The following is a 10,762-nucleotide window of genomic DNA, read 5'->3' as shown; positions in this document are numbered from 1 at the left end:
AGCTTTGCAAGAAAATGTAATTATTTTACTTTGATTTTAAGTGTTTTTATTCTTAATTAAGTATAATAATTAAATTTATTTTCTGTGTTTTTAATATGGTAAAGTTTATTTCAAGATGACATCACTGGTACATACCTTTGGATGTGAAAAATATTTAAAATCAGTCCATCTACATAACAATTTTAACTCATTGCGTTACAGTAAAATTTAAGGTATAGAAAATTAAAGAACATGTCAGCAGTAAATGCTGTTGTTTCTATCGGAGTTTCTTCTCTACGACATCATTTATCAATAGTAAGTTCTTCAACATCAAGCCGCTGTTAAAAAAAATTAATGATTCACCCATAATAATGGACGAATAGTACAATCAGTTGCTAGATACTACGAATTTTACGGAGGATTCGTAGTTAGCCAAAGCCAGTAGATAAGAATGCAATTTCTACGTTTATAGCTCCAGACAATTCATATCTCTTTAACGAGATAATCATGACATTATCTTTATTTTATCATAAGCAGTGTTCTGGTATTTATCATAACTACCTTTTTACGCAAGTAGATTTTTCGGTATTTAAAGTGCTTATAAATAACTCCCCGTATTATTTTGTTTTATTTGCAATTAAAAAAGCAAACATCTGTTATATAAATATTATTGATCCAAGTATCTAAAAAACAAGTTAATCTAAAAACCATGAAAGAAAAATTAAGATGACGCTATTATTTTACATTTCCACGAAAATTGAAGTTTTTGGAGACGGTGTCATATATTCAAATATTGTATCCCTAAAACATATATGTCTTCTATGTTTGATGAAAGGGTACTTAACACATTCTTTTGATTTTTTTGTCACTTGTTAGAAATTTTGGGAAAACACAAGTGTTTTAAAAAATGCCACTTTATTAATTGTAACAGGTATTTTATTGCAGCATATAAATTTTGTACCGCAGCCAATTGTTATGGACAAACATTTGAATATTATATTCTATTATTGGACTTTTTGCTACATATGAAAACATTAAAAAATAATAATGTAATAACCTTTGCAGCAAAAGAATCAGTAAAGGGTTAATTTTATGAAAATAATTTTGGCTAACGAAAAATCTCACTCTGTACAAAATTTAAAATACACATCAATATTTATCGCGCACTTCAAAAAATTGTTTATATTTCGAAAATCAATTTGTCCCCGCTTTCAGAACTGAAAGTTACGTTTCGTTTTCAATTATTTTTGACAGTTAAAATTTGTTTGTTTTTACCTGTTTGTATGCGTTTTTGTTTCATTTCAGCCTTGTTTGAGGTGATATTGAAAAAAGAACACTTTCTCATGGCAACTTTTACCCCCTATCGAATGGCATAATCAATTTTTATATGTAACGTTTCATCTCTCCAGGGCCATCATCAACTTCATTTTTCCTTTAAAAGTCCGATATTTCGATGAAAATTGGTCGTATCGAAATTAAAAAAAAAAAGAAAATTGAAACTGAATGAACAAGCTACCTGGTCCATGCAATGGCTAAGCTGAAAGAAAGTCAGTGGATTCGGAAAATAAAAGAAAATTTACAAAAATTTTTTGTCGCGCTAGCTCCTTATTTTTTTAAAAATTTTGACCGAAAGATCTAAAAACTAGAATCTTAGAGCTTCAAAATACTTTTTTTTAATTCCCAATATGACCATTTTTCACTTAAATACAGTCTGTCAAAAATCACGGAAAAATTTCGGAAATTCTTTGGACCTTTTAATTTTTTGCATTAGTTTATGATCGGAATTTATTATACCTCTAACCGCAACTGAGAAAGAGCATGTCAGATGTATTTGTATAAATATCCTGAAAAAAATTAGATCGAAATTTGTTTAAATTTTGAACACTCGGGAAACCTATAAATAACTATGAGCACGGGATTAAAACTCTAAAAATGTTTTATTGTAACGTGTAATGGTAATAGTTTAAATAACTAGGTGGATTTCACAGGGTTTAACGACACTTAGAATGTACGATAATTGAAGAAATAGAAATCTAAAAAAAAATTAGATAAATTTGGAATAATACATTGAAGATTAATTTTTCGAGACAAAACGTCTGAATCTGGTTCGGACAGAGACAGTATTGGGGGTCATAAAGGCTTACAAAAAATGTAATAAAATTTCCAGGGTCGTATTTAAAAAAATTAAGTTGTTTATGGTCTTGGAGAGATGAAGCGTTACATACAAAAACTGATTATACCATTCGATAGAGGGCAAAAATTTGCCATGAGAAAATGGTCTTCTTTTTTCAATATCACCTCCAACAAGGTTGAAATGAAACAAAAACGGATTTCCAAAATTTCGGTTTTTCTTTCAAAAATTTCGAAAACTAACCACGTTAGTCTTGATTCTTTAGATGCATAATGTTGGTTCCCTGATATGAAACTTTGTCCCCATTTAAGGTACTACGTATCTCTTATTATTTCCGAGACCCCTGTAGTGAGAAGTGAATTTGTAACAGCCTGTATTCATACGGAATTTCAACGTAAATTTTCTTGTACAGCAATGGTATAAACCAACCATTATTAAATGCTGGAAAAAAACCGCAGTTATTATAAAGGGTGTCGCAAAAGTAACATAGGATTTGAATTGCTGAGCCATTGAGTCTAGACAAAATGGAATGCTGTACGACGGATTGTCAAGTATGGAGAGTGTGTATCTGAGACTGTGCGCAAATTGCGTGGAATTGGGACAGGAAGATGGAATAGTTGAAAAAATCAACTTGTTCCTATTAGACTTAATTAATTACAAAACATTCTATGGGCGATTTTGTGATATAGTTAAGTATCAATTCTCCTGTTCAGTATTGTGACAGATTGCTAGATAAATATAAGGAAAACGTCCTAATTTTCTTAGCTGTATTATTATACCTCAGCTATTCCTTTTATACCTCGAACTATACGTTTCCTTAATTCCCTTATCAGAATGTTTATTTTTCAAATACACGTGATCATGAAATAAAACAATTCATAAACAAAATACTGATCATGAGGACAATAGGGACAATGCGGAATGAAATGAGTAACAAATTATGGAACGAACATGGCGAAGGCAGGACTTTGCACCGCTATATGCGAACACAAAGAGAAAATCAATTGCGTCCCACTACTCAGACCGGAGAGAACGGGTGTACTAGGACCCATAAGGATCAAAATGCTATGTCGTTAGGAGACGAACTAGACCTAGCGACGCTTCCTGCTAGCTCTATCGCGGTGCAGACGAACCCGAGTTTCGTCCATTCGATTACCAGTGTTGTACCTCTTTGCGGCGTTGCCGCATGCAGCAGGAATTCAGTAGATCTAGGGAAATTTAGCAGCTACAGAAACATGTGAAGTGAATCAACTGGGAATATTTACACAGCTCCTATGGCGCAAAAAGTTAATACAAAATTCCGTTTTATTAAAAATCACGTATATTTTATGAACACTAAAAAAATTGATTTTTAACATATTTTATTCGTGTTTTTATGAATACTTATCCATGTATAAGTATTTACTCAATATATTTATTGAATATGAAATAAAATGGCATACAGGGTGTTATATTTTTGGAGGCTCCACACTATCAACCACCTTATAACTTTTTTATATGTACACCCTATGCCCCTACGATTGAAATTTATATACAAAGGATGCCCTATATGTTCTACATTAAAACAGTTTAAAACTAATATAAAATAGGTGGATTTTATGAAAACAACTATATAAATTGTATTTTTCTACCTAAAAATACATAAGTACGAGATTACTTTCAATTATATCTAATATTTCGATATGTTCCAGATTTTTATATCTGTTGAGAAACATTTGCGAGCATGACACATCATCGAATATAAAATTACTATTAAGAAAAGATTAAAAGGCCAAGGATCAACTTAAAATTAATACTCAAATTAGTACAAGAGACCTTGGATTGATTATATAAAAGTATTATTACTAGTAAGGAATAACTCATTATTTTTCTCCTCCTCGTTATTCTATACGTATTGGTATTGGTTAATAATACTACCAATATTCATCACAGAAGAATTGCGATGCTTAAAAATTGAGATTGCCTTCCCTATAGATAAGTCACTGGATCTTACAATCCCATATATAAAATAATTTATTTAATTTTTTATTACAATAATTATACACCAATCAAAGCTAAAAACAAAATACTAATCCTATTGTTTAATTCAATAAATAAATTTGACTGTTCGATAAGCAGTTACAAATACCATATTCATTCTGAAGACTGAAGATCAGATTTTAAATTTCAAATAGAGTGGAAATATTTTTATAAAAAGTCAAAAATATGGATGAGCTAGACATATCAAAAAGTAACCAACGCCGAAAATTTTAAAAAATTGGTAGAGTTTATGTTGCAAAGCTGCTTCTTTTTTGAGATATTTCGATATTTTCGAAGGACAAAAAAAAATTATAAAACGACGATCAGTTACGTAAATGTGGAACCAACTTATAAAAAATATTTTTTTTTTATTTTTCATACACTTTACTGATTCAAGCTGTCCATGCAGATTTGTGAGGGGGTAACATTTCAGAAAGTTAATTTTAGATGTTATGCAATTCAAATTTATGGTCAAACATTGCCATGGTCTTTAAAGAAATATTTTTACGGTTAAGACCTGCATTTTATGAGCTATAAAAAAGGCAAAAATAAACTTATTACTTGCATAGTAGGTAGGTAGGTTCGTATATCAAATATTGTGTTATCAGTTGTGTAATTTGTACAAGAAAGGAATAATAGCAGTATTAATAAATCATGAACAAGTATAATTACTTTGTCTGTTTTATCATCAAAAATAAATGTTCTTGATTAAAAAGACAGCTACATAATATTACCTGCGAGGTCATAAATCATCTCCCAATGTTTTTAGGACAGGTAAGACATAAAAAATAAGGATATATTTTTATATGAAGAAAAATAAGTAACAAAACCAATATGCCTGCCAAATATTAAAGGTAGCTTATTTATATTTTAAGCTTTAACTTTATTGATGAGAAATTATATAGATTGATTATGATTTTATTCCCAACTTTAGTTTACTTACTTTGCAAAAAAAAAAATTTAAATACGTTGAACTTCAGAGCATTTAAAAAATCCACTCTTCTTCAATTTTGATAAGTCGAATAGTTTTCGAGAACTTCAATTTACATACATTTTAAATAATTTTATAAAACCAGGTAAAAGTAAAAGTTGAGGACGAAGTGCCGATATGATTAAGACATCTCGAAAGACTTTAAAGATATCGCAAAAAAACATACTATACATATAGACCTATAGACCATCCTCCTTTTAAAGTGTATCTTCCTTATTATCCATTTACGGAAATGACATTTTATCGAAAAAAAAAAGTAAAAACCGTCAATTAATTCTTTGAAGAGACAGTAAAATGTAAAATTATTTATTGTATTGTATTATGTAGCTTAATTAAACAAATCAACAACAACAAACTTCACCTCATTTTCAGCAGGTACTTATTCAATCACATTTTTAGTAATACTGCTTTATCAATGATACAGGAGTACCTTGCGATAAGGAACAGTGGAATCACTTAAAAAACCACTGCCAAGATTGACAGTATCAAATCATCTTCCTTGGGGAACGAAAGCGATTGAAGAAAAGTCTAGCTGCAACGTGGCAACACTCGCGTGAATTTTGGACGTGTGGTAGTGGTAATCGCGAAAGCATCGAACCTCCATGCTAGTGCTGGGGCAACGCTGCTGAAAATGTGCATGTAGGATATATTCCAACAGCTGACTAGAGTCATATCGTGTGAGTGTTGCCCAGTGATTTAGCCGGCACAAAAGACTAATCTTGTGTGATAGTGTCAAAACTCCTGAGTCCACTCTAGCATACATCATAGTAAGTAGTGCTAGTCAATCGATTTGCAAATTCGCTGTAATGTTGCTTTGCCATTTCTTTGTTTATAAACCGTTCACTCTTTATTAGCGTTTTACACGCTATGAGTCATATTTTTTCCAATGGGCCTAGGCTCTACAACTGTCAATTTGAACGTTGATGTGGCTGTTAAGCTGGAAAATATTTTTAGTGCGCCTTTCCGCATTTTGCTAACTGCAAATACGCAAACACACAACAAAGGAAAGGGAAAAACGGACCAAATGTATACGGAATTAAGAAAGATCTTCAATTGATAAAAAACTTATAGCGCACAATGAAAAATGTTTTGACATATAGGTAATAGTATTGCATAAAAACACTGCTTTATGCATTATTGCGCCTTGTTTAGTAAACTTTAGGTCAACAACTGATTAAACTTATATGCATTTTAACATCAGCAAATTCATATTTATTGTTATTCATTATAAACGTATTATTTATCTCAGAATAATTGTTTACCTAAACACATTTCAACTGAGTTTATGGGTCCGCAGGCTGTTACTTTTTTATATCCACAGTTAATCCCGTTAATCATAAAATAATTTATAATCAGTTTTAGAGTTCAAAATCGTCGTTTTCAATAAAATTTATTATTTGGTAGTAGGTCAAATATAAAATTTAGTGAATAGGTAGATTTTGATTGTTATTTTATCTGACAATCGTTTGATACAATGTATTGCTGAAGATAACTTTCAAGTGATATACACTTACCACAATGATAATCAATTCGAAATACTGTGTTAGACAATGTAATAAGATAAATAATTTTTATATTACACTTGGTGCATGACTAGGTGCACAGGTACCCGTTAGTGCATCTGAATGACATTTGGAAGGATTTTTTACTGCGGAATACGTACCTAGACAACTAATTCCTAAAGTACTTTTGTTACTTTAGGCACATTATTTAATTACAAAAGATTATGCTGTTTTCTTTACATGACCAATTTCAAATACACTGCTAAAGAGTATTAGATCAATGATGAATGAGAATACCATAATTTGGAAAAAAAATAGGAAAATATTGTCATTCATATTGATTTATCATGGAATATAATTACCAAACGTAACAAACACAGAAAATGTCGGTATTTTTATCGTTTTTCAAAAGACTCGTCTTGGATTGAGGTAAATCTAAGATCTTTCAAAAAATTATAAATTTTTTAAGATTCTATTACAAGATTTCACTGAAGTTTGAATCAATAACTGCACAAAATTATTTTTTATTGTCATTTCAAAGTTGTTGATTGATCTTGGGCACAGAAATTACACATCAACTCAAGTTAATTTTTTGCGATATACTTAATGTATTTTTTTCATAAATGTAATACTTAATCAATTACATAATTAATTGTAGGTGGAAGACAATTTTTTATAAAAATAAATTCGCCTTTTCAAAATTTGCTGATCTTGCAAAACTATTTATTTCATTCCTTCTTGGTAGATCATTTTAATTTCGGCAACAATTTCACTGAGAAGCAAATTATTTTCATCCAATGGAAACGCTTTATTGTCTGTAAATAATTTCGCCTTCATCACCATTGTACAGATCTTCTAGGACCGACTTAATTATCAAATTTCGTCAATTTTCATTACATATTTCATTTTATTCACACTGTCACTGCTACTCACATCACATAAATTTAAATTTTGAATAAAAAGTAATCGATATCCACAAAATAATTGGTGTACGCATATATTAAAATATAAAACGAATTACTGTAAAATAATTAATTACTACTTTGCACTTGAGGTTTTATCTAACAATATTTAGTCAATACTTCACCTGAGCACCATCCGTATGTTCGGACGAAAACGGCACACTCCAGTGGTACACTATTCAAATAGAATTTTTGAAGTGATTACTAGATAGCATATAGGATACAGTAGCCTGTTTACATTTTGTGTTGATCTTCATCTAAACATGTGCCTTTTGACAAGTGGTATTTTGTACCTCTGTTTAATTTAACAGAAATTAGTTACACAAGAAAAGTTACTTGTTTTAGAGATATATTTCATAAATGTTAATTGGTTGGTATACAGATAGCAGGCATTTGGACTAAATATTTCAGGGATCCTACAAATCGAAAATTATTAATTCAAGAAGGAACTTTCGAGCAATCTAGATGGCAATAACTTATTTAGGGGTGAAACTGGTGAATTTGACGCTACAGAAGGAATACTGGAATTAGAAGATCTGAAATAAATCTCCATTTTATTACTGAATACAATAAGGTCGTGTTATATTCAATATTTCGTTACACAAATGTATAAAGCCTGTACACAATATATGCATATTAGGCGCCACAGAATTTTTTTTACCACCCAGATGTTAGTTGTTGGCTGCTTACTACTTCCTTGTGACACCTGACTAAGCATAGAATGACCTCCTTATTGTTGATTGCTATTAAGAACAACGGAAAAATGACCACTAAGACTGGTTAGCCATACAATTAGGTGCAATCAATGTCAATTCCGCTATACATTGAGGTATCTAATTTAGTTATCTAATTCCCACAACAAAACAAATCGATTTATAACTTATCAGTTGTATGCCCCGAGTTCACTAAACTAATCAAATTCTTTCTAGTGACTGTCGAGACTAATCCTTTCTTTATTTTGGGATAATTTACGATACTAACATTTGCTACATGTCATAATTAGTAATATGCACAGATGTATATGCAGGTAAACCAGATTTCGTGACAGATAAAAAACAGGGAAATGAAAAAGGCAATACAATTGTTATTAAAAATCATGCCTCAATTAAGCTGTCAGTAATCCTTTGAATATTAGGCTTTTTTGTTTTTCTTCAATATTTATTGTTATTCAAAGAATCAGACAAACAAGTGATTATGTTTTATCGCGGCTATTTTATTTTAGCCAATTCAGTTGTTGCTTTTATTACTGTTATTAATGCCTACTATTGGTAAATGTAATCAGTAAATATTAATTCATTTTAATCAAGAAAAGTTAGTACTCACGTAATCTTACAACCGTTCAAAATATTTTCCACCAGCATATGGGCTCCGATACAGTATTGACGTATAAATGTTTCTTATGTCCTTTCTCTTTTATGAATAAATCATGAAATAAAAACATACCTTTTAGTATATAATAAAACATGTACTTACATACATAGAAAATAGTTACTTATGGTACTAGTGTGTTACGGTATCTATGTATAAGTCACGCTGAGAAATGTTAGAATTTCGTTTTAATAATAAATAAAAGTAACTTAAAATTTCAAGTTGCCAATGTCAGAAAAAGTAATTTAACGAAATGAATGTATTTTTAAATATTACAAAGATGCGAGTGTCAACCTAAATTGTGTCTGTAACCAAGGGTTGTCAGTAAACAAACAATATTTTTTTGAATTCAAATCACGTTGAAATCCTAAAACCAATACTGAAAAAATGGAAAATGTGGAAATTCCATCTGCAATTTTAGAAAAAGCTAATGCGGCTACTGCAGGCATCATTCCGGAGAAATCACGGTGGACGATTTGTTCCGCACAAGTTGACTGACGACCAAAAATTGCTCAGAATTCAACATTCGAAGGATATCATCAAGGAGGCCAAAAAGGACAAAAACTTCCTTTACAACATTATAACTAGTGAAACGTGGAATTTTCAATGTGATCCAGAAACCAAGAGCCAAACTGCCAAGTGGAAGGCTCCAGACGAGCCAAAACCCAAATAATCTTGTTTGGAGAAGTCAAAAGTGAAGGCAATGTTGATTTGCTTTTACGATTCCAAGGACGTTGTCCAAAAAGAGTATGAACCAGCACAAACAGTTAATGCACAATTCTATCTTCGCGTTTGGTGCATGGTACTCGCCGTATTCGGCCAGAATATCGCGCAGAAGGAAGTTGGCCATCTCGTCGATCGTTTGTGATCGATTTTTTTACTGAAAATCGCATTTCAACTGGCAATCACTCCCCGTACTCGCCTGATTTGGCACCGCGCGACTTTTACCTTTTCGGAAAAATGTATTTGCCGATGAAAGGAAAGCGTTTTGTGGACGTAGAAGCCATCCCAAACCCTTGTTCTTGCATAAAATCAACTCTTGAAAAGATACATAATTAAATAGGAAGAAAAATGTGACATTTTTCGAATTTTTTTAACATATTGTGCCGCCAAAAGTTAAGCCCACGTTTTTTTTATGCGCATAGAAAAATTTTCATTTCTAATGATATTTGAAAGCCAAAAAGCCAAAAATCTCCGTGGATATACGATTCACCCAAACCAAAACAGATACCGCCTAGTCTATATTCTTTAAAAACATTTACAGAAAAAAATTCTAAGAAAACCAACCGAAATCATTTCATTAATTGTTCTGTTTCAGTTGCAAAATACCAAATCAGAGAAATACAGCTAATAAATTTGATTCACGGTGAATGTTCCATGTATATAGAAAAAATTCAAATTATTTTTATTAGAATAATTATTTTGCATTTTTTTTTGTCGAGCAAATACTTGATACTGAATGACAGTACCAATATTTGCCTTTTAAGGCATATTTGATGATATTTTAACGTAATATTCTTGAAAATGTAAGTAAATCGCAAATATCTGAGAAAATTTAAACTGTAACCCCTACAATACCTATATCGGTGAAACGAGAATTTGATTTTCTAACGAGCGTTCAAATAAAAACGTGGTCGAAGTTGGCTCTGACACATTGGACGTAGGGAGTAGCTTATAGCGACCAACTTAACCTCATTTCTCAACGAGCTGTATAGCAGCTGTCAGTTTCAATAACGTTAATGACTATATAACTTTATTTTAAAGAATAATCGTGATAACAATAACAAACAATTAAAGGAGCTGCGGAAAG

General features: G+C 31.1%; 1 protein-coding gene across 1 annotated transcript in view; it reads left to right on the top strand.

Annotated features, from left to right (window-relative positions):
• The first annotated feature begins 5,689 nt into the window (after nt 1-5,689).
• LOC108912596 (ATP-binding cassette sub-family G member 4) overlaps nt 5,690-10,762 on the top strand; it is a 50,157-nt gene continuing 45,084 nt past the window's right edge. The window contains exon 1 of the mRNA XM_018717868.2: nt 5,690-5,887. The gene's annotated coding sequence lies outside the window, so the exon portion shown is untranslated. The remainder of the gene's footprint in view (nt 5,888-10,762) is intronic.

Source organism: Anoplophora glabripennis, unplaced genomic scaffold, assembly GCF_000390285.2.
Source record: "Anoplophora glabripennis isolate ALB-LARVAE unplaced genomic scaffold, Agla_2.0 scaffold296, whole genome shotgun sequence".
NCBI classification, from domain to species: Eukaryota; Metazoa; Arthropoda; class Insecta; order Coleoptera; family Cerambycidae; genus Anoplophora; species Anoplophora glabripennis.
Note: the sequence above shows the minus strand (reverse complement) of the source record. Positions and strands in the feature narration are given on the sequence as shown.